The following is a 14,745-nucleotide window of genomic DNA, read 5'->3' as shown; positions in this document are numbered from 1 at the left end:
GGTGGGTATGATGTGATGTGATGAGATGGCCTACAATGGGCATGTGGCTGACCGGCGACTGCTAGCAGCAAATATCTCCAACGGCCGGTGACACTAGATGGAGAGAGCTCTGAGTTACTACAGAGAATTCTTTCCCAGGTGTCTGGCTGGTGGGTCTTGCCCACATGTTCAGGGCCTAACTGATCACCATATTTGGGGTTGGGAAGGAATTTTCCCCCTGGGTCCCATTGGCAGAGACCTTCCTCTGCAGTATGGGGCACGGGTCACTTGTAGGTTTAAACTAGCGTGAATGGTTGATTCTCTGTAACTTGAAGTCTTTAAACCATGATTTGAGGACTTCAGTAACTCAGCCACAGGTTAGGGGTCTATTATAGGAGTGGGTGGGTGAGGTTCTGTGGCCTGCAATGTGCAGGAGATCAGACTAGAAGATGATCATGATGGTCCCTTCTGACCTTCAAGTCTGTGTGTCTGAGTATGTCGCCATAAGAGGAAGACTGACTATTCACATCACCTGTTTAGAAAGGGGTGAGTGTGGTCTAGTAGCTAAAGCACGGTGCTGGGAGCCCTAGTATTCTTAACTCTGCCACTGACCTGCCATGCAACCTGACAAGTCACTAACCTCTCTGTGCTCCCATTTCCCATCTGTGAAATGGGACAGTACATTTCACCTACCTCCCCAGGGGTGCTGAGAGTCGTCATTAAGGTCTGTGAAGTGTTTTGGGAGCCTTGGCTGAAAAGCACTATGCAAGTGCGACCTTTACTACTAACCTCCATGTTCAGCGTTGTAGCCATTGTTCATTCTATAGCTCTTCTGTTTATCACGGGTTCAGGTGACTATTTCGCAGTGTACTGGCTGATGGTTCGGCAGGACGCTGGTGGAGTAACTTCAGTTATTTTATATTGACAGCAATTATCCCCACACAAGGGCCAGCTGCTGACTCGGATCTTTTCTAGAGTCTCATTAGGTTAAAGGCGGCTTTGTGAGCACCATCTTCTCACCCATCGCAAGAGAACACTCGCATTGTATTAAAGCAGTGCAATATTAGCAATCCAATTTAAAGTCTACATCTAGGAATGAAAAACGTCAGCCACACTTAGGACTGGGGCCTCTATCCTAGGAAGCAGTGACTCTGAAAGGGACTTGGGGAATCCTCAGCTGAACGTGAGCTCCAGGTGCGGCACTGTGCCTAGAAAGGCTAACGTGGTCACAAGTTGTATAAACAGGAATATGGAGTAGGGAGGTTCTGCATTTGCTACTGGGGTGACCGCTGCTGGAATACTGTGCCCAGTTCTGGTGTCCCCAGTTCATGATAAATTGGAGAGAGTTCAAAGAGCCATAAGAACGGTTAAAGAACGTGCCTTCCAGTGATAGGTTCAAGGAGCTCCATGTATTTAGTTTAACAAAGAGGAGATTAAATGGTGACTTGATCAAAGTACCTACACAGGGAACCAACAGTTGATAATGGACTCTTCAATCTAGCAGACCAAAGGTACCCAGTGGCGTTCCACCTATTTAGGCAACGCATATACTGCATGCTCCAAAATTTACAAAAAATGTGGACTAACTGGCCACCTGTGGGCTGGTTCCAGGCCACAGGATGATCCCAAAAACGTAGAACAAAATGGCGCTTTTTGCACAGTGTCACCTCGGACACACTATACATGTGAGGTCATAGCACATGGAGGATGCCATTTGGTGGGCTGTCACTAAAAAAGGTGGGACCGCTTAACGCATGCAAATGTCGGATTGATGCGTCCATTGACAGAACAGAGCTAGTGACGCAAACTCTTCATCAAGCTGGAAAGTTTAGTGCAAAGTTTGTTCACTAGAAAGTTGTGGCATCACGGATATAGCACAGTCCAATGGCTGGAAGTTGAAGCTAGACAAATTCAGACTGGGAAACAAGGCATGAGTTTTAGCAGTGGGGTAATTAATCATTGGAACAAGTTACCAGTGATTGTGGTGGATTCTCCATCACTGGCAATTTTTAAATCATGACGGGATGCGTTCTAAAAGATCTGCTCTAGTTCAAACAGGAATTAGCTCATTGCAGTCCTACGGTTTTGTGTTTTACAGGAAGTCCAACTAGATCAGTGGTTCCCAAACTGGGGTTCACGAAATGTTACAGGGGGTTCTTGGGAAAAAATTCCCTAATGGCGGACAGAGCTGTCCCTAGGGATCCCGGCACGGGGCCAGCAGCCCGGAGCCCCTGGACTTCCAAGAGCTAAGCAGATCAAAGCAAGCATATCTATCACACTGAGGAGATTTAAACTTCAAGACTCCTTATAAGAAATGGAAAGGGAGGTGGATATTTTTTGCTTTTTTAAAATTAAATAGGCAGCTAGTATTGTTTTTAAAATGATTATGAAGAACAAGTTTAAGCTTTGTTGTAACGTGCGTTGTTTGCCTGGACTGCTCAAGACCTGAATGCTTGCGTAGGAGGAACTCTTTGAGTTGGCTTCTTAAATATCTTCATGCTGTCTCACATCTGATACTCCTTGATGAAACATAGGAGCCTTGTCTTATAACAGGCTTATTCAAAGTGATACAAGCTACGAAAGTGAGATATTGGAAGAGTGTTGCCGTTTTCATAATGTAATAAAAATACTGTAATGATAAATAGTGTGTAATAAGCATGTCATAAAAACAAATGTTATATTTCCAAGATCACTGCTTTTATAATTTATACTCAGGTAAAGGAGAAAATCCCTGGAAATATTCATTTTTAGGAGGTGGTTCGCGAGGCTTGACATTTTAGTGAAAGGGGTTCACAGGCTGTAAAAGTTTGGGAACCACTGGACTAGATGATCACAGTGGTCCCTTCTGACCTTATAAAATATTAAGTTATAGCACCTTACGTCTAGGTGTGTCCCAAAGCAAGTAACAGACTAATTTATTATACAAGTACCATTCATCCACTATTAAACGCAACAGCCGTTTTCACCCTCGGTACCACGTAACAGGACTGTGGAGGAAATTGAATGCTCTACTGGGCACTCTATAGAGCCTTGCATCCAGTCTCATGGTCGTTCACAAATATTCATTAATAAATTAGTTTCCAAACTGGCCTATGCGTGATTGCCCAGGGCTCCTAAACAAATGTTGCCACCTCTCTATTCAGCTTCCTGTCCCCGGGTTAAGTCAGAGGAATAGGGAGAGTACAGTTACTATTCCTGTGCTAAAAGCGTAAGGGAAGTTCCTTCCTGCACTGTCCCAGGAGTCCCCCTCCTCCCCACAATGTTGTAATGACTGAACTCCCCATTGCTGAATCTACCGTAACCGCTGTCCTGCCTGCCCTCCCCTCCTCCCCACACACACACTCGATGCACAGGGCCAGGCCAAGGATTCTGGAGTGGGTAAGTATTTTGGATACACCCCCAACTTAACTGATTCCTTTTACAAAATGTAGGAAAGAAGGAAATTTCAGATCTTCACGTTCAAGCTGTAGATGCTTGTGTTCGGTTTATATACTAAAAGTATATTTATGAAAAATGAATGCAGCGATTCTTCTTTACATTTGTAACTTCCCTCAAAGCCAGAGCTGAAGGCCTCCTCTGGGCCCTCCCAGCACCCCTACAATGTGGGCAAGCGTCATCCCTATTTTACAGAGGGAGAAATGGAAGCACAGAAAAGGTGCCCAAACCTCAAATGTCAATTAACGGTGGGTGCCCAATTGGAGACATCTGTGGCTGACTTTTCTTTTTTCACCTTACAGGCAGCGAGCAACTAGAGCATCTATTGACCTCAAGTCCTAGATGCGTCAAGTTGACCTCCCCAAGATTATGCCCAAATTTCAAAAGCCACGTGATCTATGCCCAAAGTCCCACAAGCAGTCAGTGGCAGAGCTAGAAACGCAACTTGACTTCCCCCTGTCCTGTACCTTAATGACCGTCCAAAGCGCAGGGTGAAATTGGTTAGCCAGAATTTAAACCTGGATTAAATACCTTGTATAGTCCCTAGAGATCAGGATCTTGTCCAAAAGCTGAGATGGCACCTGCACAGTAATCAGCGTCTACCCTGGGGCTTCAGATAAAGTTCTAACTCCAAGGAGAAAGTGCCACTCCTTGATCGGGAATCATCAATGCCACTTCCTGCAGCGCCACAGATGACCGATTTACTTTGGAAGCCTGCCTCCCTCGACTCCATTGACCCAACCTTGCTTAGCTGAGGAGATGGCCTGGCTGAATGCTGCTGATATCCAAATCTAACTGTGAAATTCAGAGGCAGGCAGGCAGCCTAAGTAACTAGTCTCCTGCCCACTCCACCTACTCAATCCTGCTGGGTCAAGAAGTTCAGACAACTGCTTTCAAATGGCTCTGGGGCATTTATCACAAAGGCTTCCCCTTGCCTCTGAAGTTTCTCCCTAGGACATCCTGCAGCGCTTTCTGAATCTCTCTGACTAGAATCAGAGCAGCATGTCTGTAGAATGAGGGGAAAAGATAAAACTCAGACTGTCTTTAAAGTCCATTTAAATATGTGGGGTTTTTTTCACATGATTTGTGAAAGTGCGGTTAGGGGATGTGGGAGGAGATCAATTTAAATAAGGGTAAGCTGGGATGGGGAGAGGTGTTATAGCCTTCACACCAGACTCTCAATGCGTCAAGTTTCCTTTAAAACTGGAGGTAGCAACCACTTGGGTTGAATCTGACCAGTAATTCTGGGCTTTGGGAACGGGCTAAGAACTAAATTCAGATTTTCAAAGGGCTTGTCTTGCAGAGGAAGTGAGCCACACTTGACAGATGAGGAAGCATTGGGCTGCCTAGGGAGGAGGGTGGGGAGGAATTGATAGGAGGGGAAACATCATTTTGCAATAGCAGCTGTGAGTAGTATGGACAGCGAGAATGTTAGCACTTCTATGAGGCACCATTCAATAGTCACTGAGAGCAAACAGGAGGTTAAAGGCCTGTCTGCTCTACACAGATAACCAAGTTTAAACTTATTTTCCCCTTCCCTTGCGCGGGCCGAGGGACGTACTGGCCGCTGCTTCCAGCAGCTCCCGTTGGCCTGGAGCAGCGAACCGCGGCCACTGGGAGCCACGATCGGGCGAACCTGCAGACACGGCAGGTACACAAACCGGCCCGGCCCCCCAGTGGCTTTCCCCTGCACAAGCCACAGAACAAGTTTTGGGAACCACTGTACTAGACTAACTGATGTAGTTACCACTGGGTAAAGTGAGGCACAGAGAAGTCATTAACAACAACCTCGGTCTCGACTCAAATGTAGTACCAAAGAAATGAGGTGGGCGTGTAGCCAGCATTATGGCTCCTGCCGACACAAGGACCCTAACAAAAAAGGTTCCACTTGACTGTAAACTCAAGATTACTCTGCAGGTGACTGGAGTGAATTCTGCATCCCTTTCATGTTAAAGCAGTCCAATGGAAAAACCGGCAATGGATTAGCTAGCTACATAAAGGAGTCGTCTTCTATATCATTCCCCTCTCCCTGCTTCACTTCACATGGCTTCTGCATTTTACAGCAGCCCCAGCCTAATAGAGACGGGGATTGGGTTCTGCCCATTGTAGACATTGCACCAGATGCAGAGCTCAACAAGTTTGGATGCAGGGGATTAGCTGGGCCTAACTAGCGGCTGTAAACCGAATCTGCAGCACGTTGCATGGCTCTACGCTTGCATAATCTTTGAATGCACACTGGGATTTCTGGGTTAAGAAACAGCATCTTTCTGTGGCCTCCCCTTGGTAATCCAGCCGAAAGATCAGCACAGCAGGAGAGAGGAGTTTCATACAGCAGGTTGCGTAAGCCCTTGTACTTGTTTTTCAGGCATACTAGCAGCAGGAGAACTGTGCTCTGAATAGAAGAAACTTACGTAATGTAATGTCTGATGTAACAGCCTCGTCAATAGCCCTGCTTTTGCTAGGTGTTTTTACCATGCGCTAAAGAGGCTCGTGCTTCGCTAGTAAACAGACTTTCAGCCCTTAAAGGTTCAAACATACAATTCAGGCCCATTCTCCCATAATAGACAAATAGGGTTTGAAGCATTTTACAAATTTTAGATCTTTTAAGTGGACAACTTCTTATATGCACCGGCCCAGGATCAAAGGTCACTGCAGGAGGTTGGGTCAATGGGATCAGACTAAAAGAGGCTGCTGTTTAAATAATTTTTGGACTAATAAATTCGGTTTCCATGGATAAGATTATTCCTGGGTGCAGTTTAGCAGTGGGCTTAGGTCAAGAATGCAGTAAGCACCATTTAAGATCTGAGCCACAAGAGCAAAGTGTGCATGGGATACACTGCTGAAATGAGAAGGTGCTTGTTAAAGCATAGATGAAAGGTATTAATGCCCCTACCCCCATCTGCTTACTGCTAACAGGTCAGGTGGAATGCAGCTATCTTCTCTAAGGCCTGGTCTACACTAACCCCCCCAAGTCGAAGTAAGGTACGCAACTTCAGCTACGTGAATAACGTAGCTGAAGTCGACATACCTTACTTCGAACTTACCGCGGTTCAGACGCGGTCCACACGGGGCAGGCAGGCTCCCCCGTCGACTCCGCGGTACTCCTCTCGTTGAGATGGAGTACCGCAGTCGACGGCGAGCACTTCCTGGTTCGATTTATCGCGTCCAGACCAGACGCGATAAATCGAACCCGGAAGTTCGATCCCCAGCCGCCGAACTAGCGGCTAAGTATAGACCAGCCCTAAGCAACCTACACTTGAATCCTTTGCTTTGAAGTGAGATGTTCTCAGACTTTTCAGCATCTGCGTTTGGGAGACCACCTGGGTAACAGAAGCCAGAGCCTTTCACCTTTGAGCTGTTCCGTGCAAATGCAGCACAGGCTGGCAGTTGCTGAAAGTCATTACTGTTGGGCATCTGTGGACTTGCTGAAGCAAGCTGGCACTTGCCATCCAGTTCCTAATGAACAGGCATCCACGTTACTATCGCTACCAAGGTACCTGGAAGCCTTCCCTTCGGCAGTCTCAGCGGGGACTGCAGGAGAATGGGTTGGGGGTGGTCCCTCTAGGTCAGGTTGGTGGGGCAGCCTTGCACTCGCATTGTCTTTGCTGTACCCATTCTATAGAGAAGTAGATTTCATTCTCAGGGATGTTGATCTTTCACTAGCATTAAATCTGTGGGCATAAAAAAAAATAATGGAGATATCCTATCTCCTAGAACTGGAAGGGACCTTGAAGGTCATTGAGTCCAGCCCCCTGCCTTCACTAGCAGGACCAAGTACTGATTTTGCCCCAGATCCCTAAGCGGCCCCCTCAAGGATTGAACTCACAACCCTGGGTTTAGCAGGCCAATGCTCAAACCACTGAGCTATCCCACTAAAAATAAGTGTGTGTGTCTATGTATATAACAAACTAATTAGAAACACATGTGAACTAGGACATTTTAGATACAGATCCAAATTCTCCCCAAGTTAGGTGAGGGGTTGGATCCAAGGCTCCTTTTCTGTGCCAGTAGAAAGATGGGTTTTGAGCCCAAATTCAGATCTGAATTTAAGGGTACGTCTACACGGCAACTAGACACCTGCGCCTGGCCTGTGCCAGCCGACTGGGGCTCAGGCTAGAGCCTGGGCTCCAGGACCCTGGGAAGTCCCAGAGCTCAGGCTCCAGCCCGAGCCTGGAAGTCTACACAGCAATGAAACAGCCCCACAAACCTGGGCCAGCTATGCGTTATTCTTTGCTGTGTAGACATACCTTAAGCTGCTTGAGCCCAGAAGGGTTTAGAGCCATGGTTCCAGTTTGGATGCCATCTATAACAGTGTTTTAGAACATACCGTGTTCCTTGGCTCACTACTTAAAACAAAATTGAAAAAGACCTTAAAGCCTTTGAAATCTTTCTTGATATTCTGGTTAAAGTAACTTCAAAGGGGATCTGAGTGTAGCAGTTCCTGAGTGAAAAGGTCGCGCTAGCGGAGGAGAACTGGAGTGATGTGTTGTTGTGTTTTTGTTTTTAAATATATCAATAGTTTTCTAATCTTTTCTCTTTTCTATTAGATCTTCATGGAGATTTTTTAGCACTTACTTTGCGTGATCAATCTCTTGCTATTACTAAATGACTGTGTGTTTAAGCTTCAGTAAGTACATTTGAATAATGTACTGGTGATTAGAGATTTTAATGAGACTCCATGTATATTAATGTGACTTTGGGACCCCTCACACTGCAATAGTGTCCCTTGCACAGTGACTGTTCATGGTTTTACAGTTTAGCGGATACCTCAGACAAACACCTCCACAAAACTCAAAAGGTAATAACAAAATGTTTTTTAAGTACATCAGAAGCAGGAAGCCTGCTAAACAACCAGTGGGGCCCCTAGACGATCGAGATACAAAAAGAGCACGTAAAGACAATAAAGTCATTGCAGAGAAACTAAATGAATTCTTTGCTTCAGTCTTCACGGCTGAGGATGTTTGGGAGATTCCCAAATCTGAGGAATTGTCACAGATTGAAGTGTCACTAGAGGAGGTTTTGGAATTAACTGATAAACTTAACAGTAACAAGTCACCAGGACCAGATGGCATTCACCCAAGAGTTCTGAAAGAACTCAAATGTGAAATTGCGGAACGATTAACTATGGTTTGTAACCTGTCCTTTAAATCCGCTTCTGTACCCAATGACTGGAAGATAGCTAATGTAATGCCAATATTTAAAAAAGGCTCTAGAGGTGATCCCAGCAATTACAGACTGGTAAGTCTAACGTCAGTACCAGGCAAATTAGTTGAAACAATAGTAAAGAATAAAATTGTCAGACATGTAGAAGAAGATAAATTGTTGGGCAAAAGTCAGCATGGTTTCTGTAAAGGGAAATCATGTCCTACTAATCTATTAGAGTTCTTTGAAGGGGTCAACAAACATGTGGACAAGGGGGATCCAGTGGACATAGTATACTTAGATTTCCAGAAAGCCTTTGACAAGGTCCCTCACCAAAGGCTCTTACGTAAATTAAGTTGTCATGGCATAAGAGGGAAGATCCTTTCATGGACTGAGAGCTGGTTAAAAGACAGGGAACAAAGGGTAGAAATAAATGGTAAATTTTCAGAATGGAGAGGGGTAACTAGTGGTGTTCCCCAAGGGTCAGTCCTAGGACCAATCCTATTCAACTTATTCATAAATGATCTGGAGAAAGGGGTAAAAAGTGAGGTGGCAACGTTTGCAGATGATACTAAACTGCTCAAGATAGTTAAGACCAAAGCAGACTGTGAAGAACTTCAAAAAGATCTCACAAAACTAAATGATTGGGCAACAAAATGGCAAATGAAATTTAATGTGGATAAATGTAAAGTAATGCACATTGGAAAAAATAACCCCAACTATACATACAATATGATGGGGGCTAATTTAGCTACAACTAATCAGGAGAGAGATCGTGGAGTCATCGTGGATAGTTCTCCGAAGACGTGCAGCGGCAGTCAAAAAAAGCAAACAGGATGTTAGGAATCATTTAAAAAAGGATAGAGAATAAGACAGAGAATATCTTATTGCCCTTATATAAATCCATGGTACGCCCACATCTTGAATACTGTGTACAGATGTGGTCTCCTCATCTCAAAAAATATACTGGCATTAGAAAAGGTTCAGAGAAGGGCAACAAAAATGATTAGGGGTTTGGAATGGGTCCCATATGAGGAGAGATTAAAGAGGCTAGGACTTTTCAGCTTGGAAAAGAGACTAAGAGGGGATATGATAGAGGTATATAAAATCATGAGTGGTGTGGAGAAAGCGAATAAGGAAAAGTTATTTACTTGTTCCCATAATATAAGAACTAGGGGCCACCAAATGAAATTAATGGGCAGCAGGTTTAAAACAAATAAAAGGAAGTTCTTCACATAGCGCACAGTCAACCTGTGGAACTCCTTGCCTGAGGAGGTTGTGAAGGCTAGGACTATAACAGGGTTTAAAAGAGAACTAGATAAATTCATGGAGGTGAAGTCCATTAATGGCTATTAGCCAGGATGGGCAAGGAATGGTGTCCCTAGCCTCTGTTTGTGAGAGGGTGGAGATGGATGGCAGGAGAGAGAGATCACTTGATCATTACCTGTTAGGTTCACTCCCTCTGGGGCACCTGGCATTGGCCACTGTTGGTAGACAGGATACTGGGCTGGATGGACCTTTGGTCTGACCCAGTACGGTCAGTCTTATGTTCACAGTCATTTAACAAGTGCCACACTCTAATCAAATTTAACTCCTACATGGGCAGAAAGACAGATGTGAATTTGATGGGGCACTTGCTACTATTAATTATTCAGCAAGGCTTGGGAATGAAACTGTTAAAGTGGAGAGAACTCAGTAGGCTGCTGCTGACAAACCAGTGCGCTCTCATAAATGATAATCACCTGCCATGTTAGGAAAAGCTTTCTAACTGTAAGGTAGTTTAGGTAAGCACTGGAACAGGTTACCTAGGGAGGTTGTAGAATCCCAGTCATTGGAGGTTTTTAAGAACGGGTTAGACAAACAGCTGGCAGGGATGATCTAAGTGTACTTAATCCTGCCTCAGTATGGCGCAGATGTGACCTCGAGGTCCCCTCCAGCCCTACATCTCTGTGATTGCCTGTTTTTCCTGTGCAAGGGAGGGGGTTACTAGTTAACTGTGTGTCTATAGGATGTTGGAAACTTCCAATGGAAGCCACCTCTCCCGCACCAACTGTCCCACACCAGTGGTTTTCAACTTCTTTTCATGTGCGGACCCCTAACCAATTTTGAATGGAGATGCAGACCTCTTCGGAGATCTTAGACCTAGTCTGCGCCTCCCCTATCCACCCCCCCACCAGGGATCTGCAGACCACAGGTTGAAAGCCAAGGTCCTACAGTTCTGTGAAATAGCACTTCGGACAGTTGCGGTCAACAGCCTGTTCAGTGATTTACTGTAACGAGGCCAGACCATGGTTGTAGGTAATCTTACAGAACTGTGCACTCTTGGTCTAGCAGTCTCTATACAGGGTCACCTTGTATTTGATACAGCGCATTCCTGTGCTTTTCTACTTGGTGAGCACATCAGGTGCACTGTGGATGAGGGACTTAACCTCCGTCGGCTCATTTTAGCAATCTTTACAAATGGGGGTGCAGGTAAACTCCTATTTTATCCAAAATGGCTCAGTCTACGGCATGAAGCTAGACTATTAGCTTCTCTGCAGGTAAGCTCCTGCGGAGCGTCTAAATTCTGCAGGGCTTAACTTCCTATTTCCACAACGCTCTAATTTTACAGTGGTTTCTAGTGTCCTCTCCAAGACCTTTGTAAAATCTGAACTGTCCTGTAATACCTACCTCGGAGAGGGCGCTCTCTTCAGCGGCAGCTTTCATCCAGGACATTCTTATTGCTTTACAGGTGTTACAAAGTAGCAGGATGGAGCACTTTAGGAGCCGAGAAAATTGTTGAGGAATGATGGACAACAGAAGGACTCTCCTTAGGAAATATCATGTCCACGGGGGAAAAGAAAGCCAGGCAGATGGTATTGAAGCACAAAAGTGGATTTAAACAAGGATTTAAAGTGGGAGACGGAGAGCGTTCGGAGAGCAGAATATGGGAGCCTGTGCCAACTGTAGAGCAGGAGTGTTCAACCCGATGCGATGCTTAAAGTGGGACAAGGAAACTATGGGCCCAGTTTCATGAAGTCCTAGACACCTTCAACTCCAGTTGATTTCGTCGGAAGTTCAGAGACTTGCAGAGGCCTGACGGGGACAGTTAACAGGAACGACTGGGAGGAAGTGAGAGGTAAGTAGAGTGAGCTCAGGTAAGGCCTTGAAGGGGGAGCGGCCTGTGACTTTGACTCTGACCTAGCAAAAGGCGGGACCCTAGCAAAGGGAAATGGGGTGGCAGAGGGTAACCTCATGGCATCCTCTTAGCAGCAGTATAGACTCTGCTTGAGGCAGTCACCTCGGACCAGTCATTTTTACTTCGAGAGCAGGTATGGTTTCTGCAAAGAAAATATCAAAGGAGAGAGAAGAGAAACTGCCCTGCTCTCTTCCCTGGAGGATTTTCCTCCTCCCTTGAGGGCAGCAGTGATTTATATTTTAGGAATAGGTTTTTTGCCCTTGAGAATTGTATTATATAGAAATCACATCTCCCAAGTCACAGGGGCAGACTGATCCAAGTTCTTGTGTTATTGGATATCTCCGTGTGCTGCAGCCTCCTTCTCTCAGAACCTGCCCATCTGGAAAAGTCCTGTAGAATGTAATGAAAATTGTGTGTGTGTGTGTGTGTGTGTGTAAGTAAGTAAGTAAGTAACCATCCAGGAGAACTGAATATAGAACTATATTTCTGCTATAGCATTTTATAGGATGTTCCTAAAAATCTACAGAAATATTTTATTACACAAAAAGTCTATAATATTTAGCAGAGAATGTCTGTAGTCTCCTCTTGGTTCCCTCATTATTACATTCTAGAGGCCTCTTCCACAGGGGTAGACAGGCCTCTGCCAAGTGCAGAGGGGCGGCAGTGGCCCCATGATTTGAAATACACATTCACAAGGTGTAGCTATAGAATTGCGCGTAAATGTAAAACCCTTGTTAATTTCTTCAGCACTGCTGGTGTTTGAGGCTGCACAGTGTGAAACAGAAGGGTGATTTTGACAGAATCCACGGAAGAACATTTTGTGATCTGCTTAAGTGCCATAAAAATATTGGTATCTAAGCTCCAAGGAAACTGAACAAGGAAGTCCCTTTTGGCTTTAATTCAGGGCATTTCTCTGCAGCACAGCATAGAGAGGTTGATGATGTCAGATTCTTTAAACTAACATTGCCCTATTGAACCTTTTTTTGGAGGGTAGCTGAACAGCTGATGCAATGAAGGGGAGGCAGATCTTTCTCGTTAGTGGCATCCCATAAAGCCCCTGACAGAACTGCACAAGCTCACGAGTTACCAACACAGGAGAGGCTTCCCTGCTTGAGGGATTTAGCACTTTTAATTTTGGTCCCAAATACTTATAACAGCAAGTTGTTTCAACAGCCTAATAGAAGCTTATTGTACAAATGGTGGTGTTTTTAGGAGGGCATCCAAAAGCAAGGGTTGGATTCTTGCACTGGTCTTTTAGGGAGGAAAGTGGGTATTTACTGACCAAAATGCCCGTCTGGGAATCCACTGGAAGGTGAAGGTACCAGCATTAACACTGGGCATTGAGAATGACCTAGAAACCAATGAATGCAAAAAAAGAATTGGCACTCGGACATTTACTGTCCTTAGCAGCAGGAGGCTCTTCTCAGATCACCTCTGCAAGGTCTTCACTCTTGAGCCAAATGAGGGAAGTCACATGCTGCTATACTAGAATTGACACTCTGGAAGTGGGAGGAGGATTATAAACATTTACAACAAGTGTATTTACTGTTGTTTTAAGAGTAACCACAAACACAGTTCAACTCAACAGCCTAGAGCAGGGGTAGGCAACCTATGGCACACATGCCGAAGGCGGCACGCGAGCTGATTTTCAGTGGCACTCACACTGCCCGGGTCCTGACCACTGGTCCAGGGGGCTCTGCATTTTAAATTAATTTTAAATGAAGCTTCTTAAACATTTTAAAAACCTTATTTACTTTACATACAACAATAGTTTAGTTAGATATTATAGACTTCTAGAAAGAGACATTCTAAAAACATTAAAATGTATGACTGGCACTCAAAACCTTAAATTAGAGTGAATAAATGAAGACTCGGCACAGCACTTCTGAAAGGTTGCCGACCCCTGGCCTAGAGGAAGGAATCAGGCCAAAACTTACCTCTATTGTTTCCTCCTCTGAGTTAAATAGCAGTATGTAAAAATAAGGAACAGTAGAGCAAAGGTGAGTAGGCTGCTCCCATATTCTCCCTCCTAAGACATGAACTAAGGGACACCCAATGATATTGAAAGACAACACAAGATGTTTTTTTACACAAGCTTCAATTAACCAGACAGTCACAAGATATAGTTGGGGCCATGAGCTCTGGGAGAACCAAAAAAGGATGAAGCATTTCTGTGGCTGATGAGATCAACCGTGATATTAGCATAAAAAAAGTAAGAGGCTGGACTTATGCCCTAAAAGCTGAGGATTTATATCCCTTCTATCTGCTTAGGGCTAGGGAGAAACCTCATTGTTGTTTTACAATATGCAAGAAACCCTGTATTGGACAGGCTCCTAGATGAGAGGGTCTCCTGGTCTGACTCCATGTGGCAGTTCCTAGGTACTGAGTTTGTCAAGCACTACTGCTTCCTTCCTCACTGTATGATTGAGACACACACCTTGGTATAAAGGGTTTCTCCCAGGCGTAGGGGGATATTTTTTGCAGCTGCTTCTTGTTCAAAGTGCTGGCAGCAGAGAGAGTCTGCCCCTGCCACAAGCATGTTTGTAGTTCAAGCAACAGGGAAGGGGCTGTATTTTCCTTTGTAAGTTCAAAACTTGATTTTTCAAGGGGCTCAAATTTTGCTTGGTGCTGAATCTGGTACAATTAAGAAAAAGCCACCACATTCTGGATGTTTAAATCCAGACATCACTTAGGAATCCAATAGAAATGGTCCTGAGCCAGAACTGCAGCTCACCCCTGAACTCTGGGGACATTTGGTTCTAGAGTGAAACATTTCAACTTTATTCTGTGCTCTGGAATTTGTATTCCATTGTGAGTATTCAAAGGGCTGGTTTAGCTCCTTGTTTACTGCCACCGAATGCTTTAGGGGATTATTAACCAGTGTACATTTAAGCCTTTGTAAAAACCAAGTCTTTAGATATGAACAGCCTGGAAAGATCTCTCCCCTTTCTTCAGAGAGCCTTTGGCAAAGATGGGGTTTAGATACATACCTATAAGTGCTTTGAGCTTCC

General features: G+C 44.8%; 1 protein-coding gene and 1 long non-coding RNA gene across 3 annotated transcripts in view; one reads left to right on the top strand and one right to left on the bottom strand.

Annotated features, from left to right (window-relative positions):
• LRRC75A (leucine rich repeat containing 75A) overlaps window positions 1-14,745 on the bottom strand; it is a 179,048-nt gene that overhangs the window by 7,314 nt on the left and 156,989 nt on the right. The window lies entirely within an intron of this gene.
• The window catches only part of LOC113407600, a 65,173-nt gene that overhangs the window by 49,134 nt on the left and 1,294 nt on the right, over window positions 1-14,745 (top strand). Inside the window, exons 2-3 of one of the 2 annotated variants that reach the window (XR_003370029.1) lie at window positions 7,962-8,041; window positions 11,288-11,674. This is a non-coding gene — a long non-coding RNA (uncharacterized LOC113407600). The remainder of the gene's footprint in view (window positions 1-7,961; window positions 8,042-11,287; window positions 11,675-14,745) is intronic. The other variant, XR_003370028.1, reaches the window with a different exon arrangement.

The sequence above is a fragment of the Terrapene carolina genome, unplaced genomic scaffold, assembly GCF_002925995.2.
Source record: "Terrapene carolina triunguis isolate 2854851 unplaced genomic scaffold, T_m_triunguis-2.0 Scaffold231, whole genome shotgun sequence".
NCBI classification, from domain to species: domain Eukaryota; kingdom Metazoa; phylum Chordata; order Testudines; family Emydidae; genus Terrapene; species Terrapene triunguis.
This window is presented reverse-complemented; position numbering and strand designations above follow the sequence as displayed.